This window comes from Rhinopithecus roxellana, chromosome 8, assembly GCF_007565055.1.
Source record: "Rhinopithecus roxellana isolate Shanxi Qingling chromosome 8, ASM756505v1, whole genome shotgun sequence".
NCBI classification, from domain to species: Eukaryota; Metazoa; Chordata; class Mammalia; order Primates; family Cercopithecidae; genus Rhinopithecus; species Rhinopithecus roxellana.
The window spans coordinates 71,730,573-71,746,824 of record NC_044556.1 but is presented as its reverse complement, the minus strand read 5'-3'; positions in this window follow the sequence as shown (position 1 = coordinate 71,746,824).

Here is a 16,252-nt window from a genome sequence, read left to right as displayed (position 1 = left end):
TCTTTATTTGTTGTGTCTTTTGCCAGGTTTTGGTATCACGGTGATGCTGGCTTCATAGAATGAGTTAGTGAGGAGTCACTTCTCCTTGAATTTTTGGAATAGTTTCAGTGAAATTAGTACTAGCTCTTCTTTGTACATCTAGTAGAGTTTGACTGTGAATGGACCTGGTTCAGGGTTTTTATTGGTTGGTAAGTGTTTTTTTTTGTTTGTTTGTTTTGTTTTTTTTTTCACGGATTCAATTTCAGAACTCAATATTGGTCTGTTCAGTGTTTCAATTTCTTCCCGTTTCAATCATGGGAGATTGTGTGTTTCCAGGAATTTATTTATTTTCTCTAGATATTCTACTTTGTGCACATACAGGTGTTCATAATAATTTCACAGGATCTTTTCTGTTTCTGTGGGATTGGTTGTAATGTCAACTTGTCATTTATGATTGTGCTTATTTGGCTATCTTTTTTTTTTGTTATTCTCACTAGCAGTCTATTGATCTCGTTTATCCTTTCGAAGAACAAATTTTTGGTTTCACTGATTTTTTGTATGGATTTTTGGGTCTCAATTTCATTCAGTTCTGCTCTGATCTTAGTTATTTCTGTTATTCTGCTAACTTCAAGGTTAGTTTGTTCTTGTTTTTCTAGTTCCTCTAGGCATGATGCTATTAATAGATTATTAATTTGAAAGCTTTCTTTTTAAAGTGAGTATTTAGAACTAAATTTCATACTACTTTTGCTGCACCCCAAAGATTTGGCTATGTCATGTCTCTATTTTCATTAATGTCAAAGATTTTTTTTAAATTTCTGCCTTAATTTCACTTATTTACCCAAAAGTCATTCAGGAGCAAGTTCTTTAATTTCCATGTAATAGTGTGGTTTTTGTTGTGTTTTGTTTGAGATGGAGTCTTGTTCTGTTGCCCAGTCTGGAGTGCAATGGCACAATGTCAGCTCACTGCAACCTCTGCTTCCTAGGTTCAAGCGATTCTCCCACTTCAGCCACCCAAGTAGCTGGGATTACAGGCCCACACCACCACACCTGACTAATTTTTGTACTTTTAATAGAGATGAGGTTTCAACATGTTGACCAGGGTGGTCTCGAACTCCTGACCCCAAGTGATCCACCCACCTCAGCCTCCTAAAGTGCTGGGATTACAGGCGTGAGTCATCGTGCCCGGACAATAGTGTGGTTTTGAGAGATCTTTTTGGTACTGATTTCTATTTTTATTCCACTATGGTTCAAGAGTATGGTTGGTATGATTTGTTTTTTGTTTTTTGGTTTTTGGTTTTTTTTTTTTGAGACTTGCTTTATGGCTGAGAAGGTGGTTGATCTTGGAGTATGTTCCATGTGCAGATAAGAATGTATATTCTGTGGCTGATGGATGGAGTATTTGATAGATGTCTATTAGATCCAGTTGATCCAGTGTTGAATTTAAGTCCAGAATTTCTTTGCTGACTTTCTGCCTCAGTGATCTGTCTAATATCGTCAGTGGGGTGTTGAATTTCCCTAATATTGTGTGGCTGTGTAAGTCTTTTTGTAGGTCTAGAAGTACTTGTTTTATGAATTTGAGTGCGCCAACATTGCGTATTTAGAATAGTCAAGTCTTGTTTAACTGAATACTTTATCATTATATAATCTCTTTCTTTGTCCATTTTAAACCTTTTGGTTAGTTTAAGGTCTGTTTTATCTGTTACAAGAATAGTAATTCCCACTCTTTTTTGTTTTCCATTTGTGTGGTAGATCTTTCTCCAGCCCCTTACTTTGAGCTGATGAGTGTCATTAATTGTGAGATGGGTTTCTTGCAGACAGTAAGTGAATGTCTGCAAGAAAAAAATGGTTTTTTATCCAATTTGTCACTCTGCACCTTTTAAGTGGGGCATTTAGACCATTTACATTCAAGGTTAATATTGACATGTGAGGTTTTGGTCCTAGTGTGAAGTTGTTAGCTGGTTGCTTTGTAGTCTCTATTGTGTGATTGCTTTATGTGATCTGTGAGCTATGTACTTAAGTGTGGTTTTATGGTAGGAAGTATCATTCTTTCATTTCCATGTTTAGAACTGCCTTAAGGATCTCTTGCAAGGCTGGCCTAATGGTAATGAATTCTCTTTGTGCTTGTTTGTCTGGAAAAGATTTTATTTCTCCTTCACTTATGAAGCTTTGTTTGCCTGGATATAGAAATTCTTGGTTGAAGTTTCTTTTCTTTAAGAATATTGAAAATAGCCCCCAGTCTCTCCTGGCTTTTAAGGTTCCTGCTGAGAAGTCTGCTGTTGACCTAACAAGGTTCCATTTGCACATAATCTGACCTTTTTCTCTAGCTGCCTTTAAGATTTTTTTCCTTAACATTGACCTTGGACAGTTGGTGACTATATGCATTGGTAACATTCATTTTGTATAGTGTCTCATAGGTGTTCTCTGGATGTCTTGTACCTAGATGTCTATTCTTGTAGCAAGATTAAGGAAATTTTCTTGGATTATTTCCATGAGGATGGTCATAAAGAAAATACAATCAAACCAAAATATGCCATGAAAAGAAAAAAAAAGACGTACAAAATGAATATGGTATATGGTAAATACATTGAAAGTGACAGAAATGCATTCAAATATGTCATTAATCACAGTTAATGTAAAGGGATTAAATTTGCTTTTTCAAAGAAACTTTTAGATCAGAAAAAAAAACACCACCTTTTAGTGGTTTAAAAGAACCTCACGTAGAGCACAGTGATATAAGAATGTTTAAAATGTAAAGAAATGGGCCAGATGTAGTGTCCCATGCCTGTAATCCAGAGTGTTGGGAGGCCGAAGCAGGAGGAACACTTGAATAGGAGTTCAAGAATAGCCTAGGCAACATAGTGAGACCCATCTCTACAAAAAAAATTTTTTAATTAGCTAGGTGTGGTGGCTTATGCTGTTCAGCCTAGCTACTTGAGAAGCTGAAGCAGGAGGATCACCTGAGCCCCGGCATTTGAGACTCCAGTGCTATGATCATGCCACTCCACTCCAGCCTGGGCAACAGAAGGAGACCCTATCTCTAAAAAATATAATAAAAATCGGTTGAACATGATGCCAAATGCCTGTAAACCCAGCATTTTGGAAGGCTGAGGTGGAAGAAATGTTTGAGTCCAGGAGTTTGAAATCAGCCTAGGCCACAAAGCGATACCTTGTCTTCACACACACACAAAAAAAATTTAATAAAAAAAATTAGCTGGCATGGTGGCATGCACCTGAAGTCCCAGCTACTCTGGAGGCTGAGGCAGGAGGATCACTTGAGCCCAGGAGGTTGAGGCTTCAGTGAGCTATGATTGAGCTACTGCATTCCAACCTGGGTGACAGAGTGAGACCCTGTCTCTAAATATTTAATAGTAATAATAAAAAAATAGAAAAAAGGGAAAAAGGCCAGCACGGTGGCTCACACCTGTAAGCCCAGCACTTTGGGAGGTTGAGGCAGGCAGATCACCTGAGGTCAGGAGTTCAAGACCAGTCTGGCCAACATGGTGAAACCCCATCTCTATAAAAATACAAAAATTAGCTGCACGTGGTGGTGGGCACCTGTAATCCTAGCTACTCAGGAGGCTGAGGCTGGAAAATCACTTGAACCCCAGAAGGCAGAGGTTGCAGTAAGCCAAGATCACGCCATTGCACTCCTTCCTGGGTGACAAGAGCAAGACTCCACCTCCCCCCGCAAAAAAAAGAAAGAAAGAAAGAAAGAAAGAAAGAAAGAAAGAAAGAAAGAAAGAAAGAAAGAAAGAAAGAAAGAAGGAAGGAAGGAAGGAAGGAAGGAAGGAAGGAAGGAAGGAAGGAAGGAAGGAAGGAAGGAAGGAAGGAAGGAAGGAAGGAAGGAAGGAGGAAAAGGATATAGCAGAACTTTAGATTCAGGCAATATTTCAAATGAGAAAACTTTAAAACCCTCCTACTACAAATATCAAAAAATTCTGGAGATATATATACGTGTGTGTGTGTACACAACCTTCTGTGAAATCAAGTAAATTCCTCAGGCACAAAAAACAAAGACAGAACTGAAAACCAAAGCAATGAGTACAAGCACAGTGATCTAACACTGTGACTGCCCAAGCAATTAGGGGAGGAGACGGTGGAAACCCCGATTAAGGCCAGGTCAAGAAACGTTTTATTGTCATGCTGAATTCAGGCTTTATTCTATGAATAATCTAGTGTAATAAAAGTTTAGGCAAGTGCATGACATGATTTGTATTTTATAAAAATATCTCTGACAGCAATGGGATAAATGGACATGTAGAGAAACAAAGAAGGAAAGTTGAGTAAGGAAGACAAGGGCTATGCTATGTCAATGGCAAGGGAAATAGAGAAGACTGCATGGATGTAAGAGCTGTGTGTGAAGTAGAATCATCAAAACTTGGTGAATCTGTGGATATAAGAATTTGAGTTAGAACATCAAAAGTCGTAACCAGTATTCTGCCTGGACAAGTAGGTATACAATGGAGCCACTCCTTCAAAGGGGAGCACAAAAAATTTCAAAAGGAGGATCCTCCTCCTCCTTTTGAGGGGGCTGAAAAACAACAACAAAACATCTCTGACCTTAAATACCTAAATTCCAATTGAGTGAGACTGGCAAAAATAAATTCGTTTTTCATGTCTTAAAACATAGATATCTTTCACTCACCTTTAATCATTTCATTTTGGAGCTAAAGGAGAATGCTTTAGAGCAGGTATAATTATTATAGAAAATATAAACTACCAGAATTATCTTACAGCATGGGACTTTGGAGATAAGTGCCATTATGTTAAGGTAAGGGGTACCTCAGTTGTTGTTCAGCCTTTCAAAAGATCCTTTGACATTTTATTTTCTAGTTGACTTCCTCAGCTCATTCACGAGATTTGGAACCTTTAAAATGTTACTGCAATCCAATTCTCACATGACTGTTGTATAAAAAAAAAAAAAAAAAAAACCCTTAACAAAACATTGGCGTATCTAACTAGTACTTTGATAACCCCACAATATTAATTACCTATTCCTAAAAAAAATTACTGCATAATTTAACAGCTTAAAACAACAAATATTTATTATCTCACAGTTTACTTGGGTCAGGAATCCAAGTGCAGCTTAGGTGGGTGCCTTTGGTATAAGGTGTCTCATAAGGCTGCAATCAGGCTGCTAGCTGGGATTTGCAGTGTCATCTGAAGGCTCAGCTGGGCAGAGGATCTTCTAACCTCCCTCATATGGATTTTGACAAACTTTAATTCCTGACAGGTTGTTAGACAAAAGCCTCCTTCAGTTCCTTGCCATCTGGACCTCTCCACTGAGCAGCTCACAACATAACATTTGACTTCCCACAGAGTGAGCAAGTATCAGAGCAGACGAGTGACTGTCTAATATAAAAGCCGCAGCCACACAGTCTTTCTTTTTTTTTCTGAGAAGGAGTCTCTGTCTGTTGCCCAGGCTGGAGTGTGGTAGCACAATCTCAGCTCACAGCAGCCTCTGCATCCCGGGTTCAAGTGATTCTCCTGCCTCAGCCTCCCAAGTAGCTGGGATTACAGGCATGCCCCACCACGCCTGGCTAATATTTATATTTTTAGTAGAGACCGGGTTTCACCATGTTAGCCAGGATGGTCTCAAACTCCTGACCTCAAGTGATCTATCCCACCTCAGCCTCCCAAAGTGTTGAGATTACAGGCATGAGCCACCACGCCTGGCCCAACACACTCTTTTTGTGACCTAATGTCAGAAGTAACCTTCCATCCCCATCACTTCTACTATGTTCTGTTCATTAAAAATCAAGCTCAGACTCAAGGGGAAGGGATGACACAAGGGCATGAATACCAGGAGGCCGGGACCACTTTCTTAGAGGCTGCTTACCACATCTACTTTTGACCCTAAACATCTATCAACCGTTGTCTACCACATTCTTCTGTATCTTTGCGATATTCAGGTTACTTAACTCTTTAACCACTACCGTACCACCACAACATTTACTCCCCCAGTTATTCAGCTTAGATGGTGTGATCTGTCATTTTAGTAACTTTCTCACTAGTGTCTTCCCTGGCCTCTCTATCTCTTCATAATACCTAACTCGGGATAAACACTCCCTCTTGGCATGCATCCAGGTAGCTAAGCCATGCTGGATGAAGCTGCAAAACAGGCCAGGTTGGCATTACTATCCATTAATGATTTCCTATTCCACCGGAGCCTTCAACACTATCTGGCCGTCATGTTATACTGCTCTAGATAAGCTTGCTTTCTACACTTCACCCTTTTAAACCTTCTTCCTTCCTTCTCACTCCCAATTTCAATTTTGCACCCCACTTCCCAAAACTAAAAGCCAATGGTATGAATTCCCTTGTGCTTCTACCACAAACACCTGTTTATAATTGCTAGCTACCATCCCCTCATCTTTTCCACCTTTCGAAATCGTAGTGTGCTCTGAATACCATCACCTGTCACTTTCTCTCTGTTGAATCCTTCATATTAATATTAAAAAGTAAAATCCCCTGACACCACTTTTGACTACCAGCTGCTCTCCTATATTTCTCCTCCTCTTCTTTACTGCCAATCTTTAAAGAATTGCCTGGACTATTTCCATTCCCTTACATCCTATTCTTTCTTCAACTCAATACATCTGCTTTCCCTCCCATTACTCTAATGAAACGGTTCTCACTAAAGTTATTAATGGCCTCCATATCACTAAAGCCAGGGGACATTTTTCAGCCTTCATATTACCAGACCTCTTGGTGGCATTTATAGCATACTTTTCCCTTGGCTTCTGTGATTCCGTATTTTTTATTTTTTTCTTCTGTGTCTTTGTAGTGGCATTATGGATGTTTATGGTTTTCCAACATCTTTTAGGTGAATTTCTATATTGTGTTCATTTTCTCATCTCACCCCTTAACCCCCGCCCAAGTCAAAGATCAGGACCTACATTGCCAGCTCCTCTCACAATCAAGTTTAACCATGTGATCTAGAGTCCTCCACTCAGTTGCATCCACATGAGACTTAGACTTAGAAAAAAGTGATGTGAAGAAGGAAACAAGTCAAATTCATTTAGCTTGCATAGGTTATTGTAAGGGTTAAATTTTATAATATACATAGAGTAATTAGAACAGTGCCTGGGACAACGCAAGCACTGTTTCTGCGTTAGCTGTTATTATTTATACAGGAACAGTGATAGTGCTGGCGGCTTTTGGGGACAGCAAGAAACATTATCAGTAATCACAAAAACCAAGGTTAAGTTTCATTACCCTGATGTATAAGTTTCAAATAATCAAAACAATATATTTAAAGGAGCTCTATTACCACCCTATGTAAACCAAAGATTGTCATCAAGCATAAGACACTCAAAGCCATCTAAGAACCTGCTACCGTGGCTGTATGCCAGGTAAGATCATGGATAGATCAACAAATAAGGAAATAGATCAAGGTGTGTTAAACATAATCTATAGGAGGTTGGAAGATTCAGTGTGATTTCAATAGTGGTGTCAAATGCTTAATCTACATTTCTAGGTGTGGCCAGCTGCAGAAGGACATGGTCAACCTTCATATATGGAATTTATTTTTTCAGAAATTAAAAGAGGATCAGGGGGGAAAATGCCTTGGTCTAGAGGGCAAAAGTTGACTCAATTAACCTGAAATAGGGACTACCTTCCCCTAATTCTCATCAATGTTTGGGATTAGCTATGACTATAAATTGTATAAAATGAGAAAAGTCTTTTTTTTTTAATGGATTACTGCTTTGCAAGACTGCATACCTGAATAATATGGGATGATATGTGTAATTTCATATAATCAACACATCTGAATAATGAGAATAGCATATTATCTACTTCACTTGGTTGTAACAAGGCGTGATTAAATAAATTAATACACATAAAGCAATAAGAGCAATGTCTGGCATATCGTTGTTTGCTTGATTGTTTGTTTTATTTTGTTCATACACTTCATGCTGTGCCATTCCCTTTTACTGTTCTAAAAACAGTATATGCAGCTAAACTGCCTGCAATTCAGGGGCTCTTTGAGGGGAAGGTCACTCACCGCATGAGAGGAGAAGGAAGAAAACCCATGAATTTTAAGAGTTTATTTTGGAAGACAAAGTCCTCCCATCCCACCTTAATCTTTCCAGGAACTTGTAGCAAAGGTCTCCTAAGAGAAGAGGTGGGCAGAGGCCTTAAGGGTTTCTATTGCATGACAATGCTTAAGGCTATGCCTGCCTGCCCCAGACCGGCTTTCCACCCACTACAGTGCCTAGCTCACGCAGTGCCTTCCTCTCCTTCCCCAGGCCAGCAATGCTGACTCCCCCAGAGCCTTATAAGCAGCAATTTTTATAACCTTAACCATGCAAATGATTGTCCAACTATAGCCAGAGAGTCCAGGGGAGCAACAGAAAAGGATTGCGCTCTCTGCATAACACTGGGCAAGATTCAGAATTTAAAATTCTGAATCCCGCTGAATAACTACTCCTCTTTGTGCTTTTAAGTCACTGGTGAATCATTGGTGTGTTTGGATAGCTTGGTTTAATTACACTATACATGTTCTTGTTATCACAGATTTTCTCTTCACCAGCATGGGGTCTACTTGCCTCTGCTCTTCAAATGCCACTTTATTTACTCGCTATGGTCCTCCTTTTCTGTAAATACTGTCTCAGCATTAACAGCCTCCTCTATGGCTACCTAGCAGGTCATTTAGTAAATTATCTTTTAGTAAGAACTACATAGAATGCATACTCAGGAGCCTTAATTCAATTTACCTGTGTAAAGAAACTCTTCACTATTACAACACAGTTCTAAAAGTACTCTGATAAATCATCCTGATAAGGAAGAAAGTGAAGAGGAACATAAAGAAACCAGAGCATCTATAACGTTTTAAATAGTTCCTCTTTTGAAGAACGTAAGTACAGAAATAACAAAAGATAAATGCCAGTCAGATGCGGTGGCTAATGCCTGTAATCCCAGCACTTTGGGAGGCCAAGGTGGGCGGATCATTTGAGGTCAGGAGTTCTAGACCAGCCTGGCCAACATGGTGAAACCCCATCTCTACTAAAAATACAAAAATTAGTCGGGTGTGGTGGCACACACCTGTAGTCCCAGCTACTTGGGAGGCTGAGGCAGGAGAATCTCTTGAACCTGGGAAGTGGAGGTTGCAGTGAGCCAAGATCACACCACTGCACTCCAACCTGGCAACACAGCCAGACTCCATCTCAAAAAATAAAAAAAATAAAAAATAAGATAAATGCCAAAGATAAATGCCAAATAGCTGTATCAACCTGGGGAACAAATGCCAGAGACTAATTCCTTTAAGATTCTGAGAACCCATGGAAAATGCTACAGGTAACATTATTCTTAGAACAAGAAAATGAATATGTAAAGCAGAGGACCACCATTTGGACTATATGCATGCATATAAATGTAACAGACTACAGAAAATATGTAATTCCTCAAGATTCTTTTTGCTCTTACTTACTTTGTTAAAGAGAATAATATTTGAACTGTAGTCAACTTTTTAACATCATAAAGAAGAAATTGAAGTCTAAAATATGGAAAAAATATCTTAGGAAACTGTAGCTAAAGTTAGTTCAAGTTTCCAGGCCCCACTGAATTAAAAGGAACTAAAAGCCTAAACTCAAGAAAATGTTTTCTTGATTTTGTTCAAAAGGGATAAGAAGTGAATTGTTTTGAAAAACCACACTTTAACTAAATACTTATTCTGGACAAATTGCTGATAGGTTATTAAACAGATGAGTTGGGAGTATGTGTTAGCCCTTTCTTGCATTGCTATAAAGAAATACCTGAGACTGGCTAATTTATAAAGAAAGGGGGTTTAATTGGCAAATGGTTCTGCAGTCTTTACAAGAAGCATGGTGTTGGCATCTGCTGGGCTTCTAGTGAAGCCTCAGGGAACTTTCAATTATTGTAGAAGGTGAAGGGGGGACAGGGTCTCATATGGTGAGAACGGGAGCAAGTGAGAGAGTGTAGGGGGAAGGTACCACACACTTTTAAAGACCAGATGTCATGAAAATTCACTCACTATCACATAGACAGCACCAAGTGGATGGGGCTAAACTATTCATAAGAAATCCACCCCCATGATTTAAATACCTCCCACCATGCCCACCTCCAACATTGGAAATTATATAAGATTTAGAGGGGACATCCAAACTATATCAGTGTACCTACAAGAAAAGAAGGTTAATTGCTGAGAAGCAGAATAGGTAAATCAAATGAGGAAAGAAAGAGGAGCATAAGGTGGTAGAAGGAGGGAGAGTACAAAGAGTTCTTTGTAATATGGACCAAAAAGATTACTTAAGGAAGTCTTCAATGAAAAGTAGGCAGTATAGGCAGTGGTTACCATGAGCCTTGTGAGACTCAGTGCTGTCCCAGTGGTGGTGGCCACAGGGGTGCTTGTGTCACCCCACCTCAGCTCCAGGCAACTGGGGAAAGAACACAGAAAGAAAGAGAGAGAGACTCCATTTATCTGGAAGAAAATAAGGGAGAGAACAAGAGTCTTCCTGGTAATCCAGAGAATTCTTCTGGATCTTATCCAAGACCACCAAGGAGGTACCTCAAAATGTCTGCAAGAGACACAGAAATACTGAACTTGGGTTGCCCCCAGTGCAGATACAGCTATGGCGGCCAAAAACTTAGATCACAACATCCAAGTTCTTTCAAATACCTGGAGAGTCCTCCTAACAAGGATGGGTACAAAGAAGCCCAAACTATGAAGATTTCAATAAATACTTAACTATTCAATGCCCATACACTGACAAACATTGAGAAGCATCAAGAACATGACCTCACCAAACAAACTAAATAAGGTACTAGTGACTTGGCGGGGCGCAGTGGCTCACGCCTGTAATCCCAACACTTTGGGAGGCTGAGGTGGGTGGATCACGAGGTCAGGAGTTCAAGACCAGCCTGGCCAAGATGGTGAAACCCTGCCTCTACTAAAAATACAAAAAATTAGCCGGGCATGGTGGCAGGCACCTGTAATCCCAGCTACTCGGGAGCCTGAGGCAGGAGAATGGCTTGAACTCAGAGGGCAGAGGTTGCAGTGATCCAAGATCACACCACTGCATTCCAACCTGGGTGACAGAGTAAGACTCTGTCTCAAAAAAATAAATTAAATAAATAAATAAATAAAAATAAGGTACTAGTGACCAGTTACGGAGACAGAGAGATATGTGACCTTACAGACAGAGAATTCAAAATAGCTGTTTTGAGGAAACACAGTGAAATTCAAGATAACACAGAAAAGGAATTCAGAATCCTAACAGATAGGATTTAACAAAGAGATTTAAATAATTTAAAAGAATTCAGAAGAAATTATGGAGTTTAAAATGCAATTGAGGCCAGATGCAGTGGCTCACACCTGTAATGCCAATACTTTGGGAGGCTGAGGCAGGTGAATTACCTGAAGTCAGGAGTTCAAGAGCAGCCTGGCCAACATGATGAAACCCCATCTCTACCAAAAAATACAAAAATTAGTAGAGCATGATAGCACACGCCTATAGTCCCAGCTACTCAGGAGGCTGAGGCAGGAGAATTGCTTGAACCCGGGAGGTGGAGGTTCCAGTGAGCCGAGATTGCGTGACTGCACTCCAGCCTGGGTAACAGAGAGCCTATCTCAAACAAAAACAAGCAAACAAACAAAAAAGCAATTGATATGCTGAAGAAAGTATCAGACTCTCATAATAGCAGAATTGATCAAGCAGAAGAAAGACATAGTGAACTGTTTTGAAAATACACAGAGGATACAGAAAAAAAGACCAAAAAAAGACAGTTTTGAAAATACACAGAGGATACAAAATAAATAAATAAATAAGAAAAATAATGAAACACACCTGCAAGATCAAAAACATAGCCTCAAAAGGGCAAATCTAAGAGCTATTGGCCTTTAAGAGGAGATTGAGAGAGACAGGAGTAGAAAGTTTATTCAAAGGGATAATATCAGAGAACTTCCCAAAGCTAGAGAAAGACATCAACGTTCAAGTACAAGAAGGTTACTGAACACTAAGCAGATTTAACCCAAAGAAGACTACCTCAAAGCATTTAATAAACTACCAAAGTTCAAGGATAAAGAAAGAATCCTAAAAGCCACAAGAGAAAAGAAACAAATAACCACACAATGGAGTACCAATATGTCCGGCAGAAGACTTTTCAGTGGAAACCTTACAGGCCAGAAGAAGGCGGCATGACATATTTAAAGTGAGGAAGGACTGTAATCTCAGCATTTTGGGAAGCCGAAGCAGGTGTATTGCCTGATGTCAGGAGTTCAAGACCAGCCTGGCCAACATGGTGAAACCCCTATCTCTACTAAAAATACAAAAATTAGCCAGATGTGGTGGTGGACACCTGTAATCCCAGCTACTTGGGAGGCTGAGGTGAGAGAATCGCTTGAACCCAGGAGGCAGAGGTTGCAGTGAGCTGAGATCATGCCACTGCACTCCAGCCTGAAAAACAGAGTAAGATTCCATCTCAAAAAAAAAATTTTTTTTAATAAAATAAATAAATAAAGTGATGAAGGAAAAACTTTTATCCTAGAATAGTATATCTAGAGAAAATATCCTTCCCACATGAAAAAGAAGTAAAGACTTTCCCAGACAAACAAAAGTTGAGGGATCTCATAAACACCAGACCTGGCCTACAAGAAATACTAACAGGCCGGGCGTGGTGGCTCAAGCACTTTGGGAGGCCGAGACGGGCGGATCACGAGGTCAGGAGATCGAGACCATCCTGGCTAACACGGTGAAACCCCGTCTCTACTAAAAAAAATACAAAAAACTAGCCGGGCGAGGTGGCGGGCGCCTGTAGTCCCAGCTACTCCGGAGGCTGAGGCAGGAGAATGGCTTAAATCCGGGATGCGGAGCTTGCAGTGAGCTGAGATCTGGCCACTGCACTCCAGCCTGGGCGACAGAGCAAGACTCCGTCTCAAAAAAAAAAAAAAAAAAAAAGGGGAAATACTAACAGAGTTCTTTAATCTGAAAGAAAGGAATGTTAATGAGCAAGAAGACATCACCTGAAGGTACAAAACTCACTAGTAATACTAAATACACAGAATATTATAACACTGTAATTGTGGTGTGTAAAGTACTCAAATCTCGAGTAGAAAGACTAAAAGATGAACTGATCAAAAATAATAATTATATCAAATTTTCAAGACAATACAATAAGATATAAATGGAAACAAAAAAGTTAAAAAGCAGGGAGATGAATTTGTTTGTTTGGTTGTTTGTTTGTTTATTTTGAGGTGGAGTCTTGCTTTGTCGCTGAGGCTGCAGTGCAGTGGCATGATCTCGGCTCACTGCAACCTCTGCCTCCTGGGTTCAAAGGATCCTCCCACCTCCGTCTCCCAAGTAGCTGGGATTACAAGCATTTGCATGACACCCAGCTAATTTTTGTATTTTTCAGTAGAGGCAGGGTTTCATGTTGGCTGGGCTGGTCTCAAACTACTGACCTTAAATGATACACCCACCTCAGCCTCCCAAAGTGCTGGGATTACAGGCATGAGCCACCATGCCCAGCCAAAGCACAGGAATGAATTTAAACTGTAGAGTGTTTATTAGCTGTCTCTTGCTCATAGTTTGTTTATGCAATCATCGTTAAGTTGTCATCAGCTTAAAAATGGGTTTTTAAATATTATTTGTAAGACTTGGGGTAACCTAAAATCAAAAAACATACAACAGATACACAAAAAATAAAAAGCAAGAAATTAAAATGTACCACCTGAGAAAATCACTGTCAGCAAATGGAAGACAGGAAAGAAGGAAAGGAGGAGAAGACTACAAAACAACAAGAAAATAAATAACTAAAATGACAGAAGTAAGCATGTACTTATCAATAATAATACTGAATGTAAATGTATTAAACTCTCCAATTAAAAAACATAGAGTGGCTGCATGGATTGGAAAATAAGACCTAATGATCTGTTGCTTACAAGAAATACACTTCACCTATAAAGACACGTATAAAATAAAGGAATTGAAAAAGATATTCCATGCAAATGGAAGCCAAAAAAGAACAGGAGTAGCTACGCTCATATCAGACAAAATAAGTTTTAAGACAAGAACTATAAAAACAGACAAAGAATGTCATTATACAATAAAAAAGAAGTCGTTTCGGCAAGAAGATGTAAGAATTGTAAATGTGCATATACCTAACACTGGAGCAGCCTGATATATAAAGCAAATATTATTAGAGCTTATAGAGAGAATGAGAGCCCCATACAGCAATAGCTGAAGACTTTAATACCCCACTTTCAGCACTGGACAGATCTTCCAGAAAGAAAATTAGCAAAGACATTGGACTTAATCTGCACTACAGACTAAATGCACCTAATAGATGTTTACAGAACATTTCATCCAATGGCTCTAGAATACACGTTCTCCTCAGCACATGGATCATTTTCAAAGATAGACCATATGACAGGCCACAAAACAAGTCTTAAAACATTCAAAAAAATGAAATAATATCAAGCATCTTCTCTGACCACAGTGGAATAAAACTAGAAGTCAGTAACAAGAGGAATTTTGGAAACTATACAAACACATGGAAATCAAACAATACACTCCTTAATGATCAATATGACAGTGAAGAGACTAAGAAGAAAATTGATAAATTTCTTGAAACAAATGATAATGGAAAAACAACACACCAAAACCTATAAGATACAGTGGGCTGGGCATGGTGGCTCACACCTATAATCCCAGCACTTTGGGAGGCCGAGACGGGCAGATCACAAGGTCAGGAGATCGAGACCATCCTGGCTAACACAGTGAAACCCTGTCTCTACTAAAAATACAAAAAATTAGCCATGCTTGGTGGCGGGCACCTATAGTCCCAGCTACTCGGTAGGCTGAGGCAGGAGAATGGCGTGAACCCAGGAGGTGGAGCTCGCAGTGAGCCAAGATCATGCCACTGCACTCCAGTCTGGGAGACACAGTGAGACTCCATCTCAAAAAAAAAAAAAAAAAAAAGATACAGTGAAAGCAGTACTAAAAGAAAATATTTACAGCTATAAGTGTCTACATCAAAAAAGTAGAAAAACTTTAAATAAACCACCTAATGATGCATCTTTTTAAATTTACTTTTTTGGGGGGGTGGACAGAGTCTTGCTCTATCACCCAGGCTGGATTGCAGTGGAGGGTTCTTGACTTGCTGCAATCTCTGCCCCCCAGGTTCGAGTGATTCTTGTGCTTCAGCCTCCCAAGTAACTGGGATTACAGGCATGCATCACTACACTCAGCTAATTTCTGTATTTTCAGTAGAGATGGGGTTTCACCATGTTGGCCAGACTGGTGTTGAACTCCTGACCTCAGGTGATCTACTCACCTTGGCCTCCCAAAGTGCTAGGATTACAGGCATGAGCCGCCTCACCCTGACTATTTTAATTTTTTAAATATATTTTTAGCTTTTATTTTAGGTTCAGGGGTACATGTGAAGTTTTGTTTCATAGGTAAATTTGTGTCATGGAGGTTTGTTGTACAGATTATTTCATTATGCAGGTATTAAGCCCAGTACTCAACAGTTATCTTTTCTGCTCCTCTCCCTCCTCCCACTCTCTATCCTGTTAGATCCCAGCATCTGTTGTTTCCTTTTTTACATTCATAAGTTCTCGTCATTTAGCTCCCACTTTATAAGTGAAAACATGTGGTATTTGGTTTTCTGTTCCTGCATTCATTTGCTATAGATAATGGCTTCCAGTTCCATTCATATATATGCAAAGGACATAATCTTGTTATTTTTATTGCTGCATAGTATTCTATAGTGTATATGTACCACATGTTCTGTATCCAATCTGTCATTGATGGGCAGTTTGATTCCATGTCTTTGCTATTGTGAATAGTGCTGCAGTGAACTATTCAGCATGCATGTGTCTTTATGATAAAATAAGTTATATTCCTCTGGGTATATGCTCAGGAATAGTATTACTGGGTCAAATGGCAGTTCTGCTTTTAGCTCTTTGAAGAATCACCATACTGCTTCCACAATGTTTGAACAAATTTACACTCCCATCAACAATGTATAAGGGTTTACTATTCCCTGCAACCTTGCAAGCATCTGTTATTTTTTGACTTTTTAATGATAGCCATTCTGACTGCTGTGAGATGGTACCTCACTATGGTTTTTGATTTGCACTTCTCTAATGATCAGTGATATTGAGCTTTTTCTCAAATGCTTGTTGGTTGTATGTATGTCTCCTTTTGAAAAGTGTCTGTTCATATCCTTTGCCCACTTTTAAATAGGATTGTTTGTTTTTCTCTTCTATATTTGTTTAAGTTCCTTATAGATAGATGCTGGATATTAG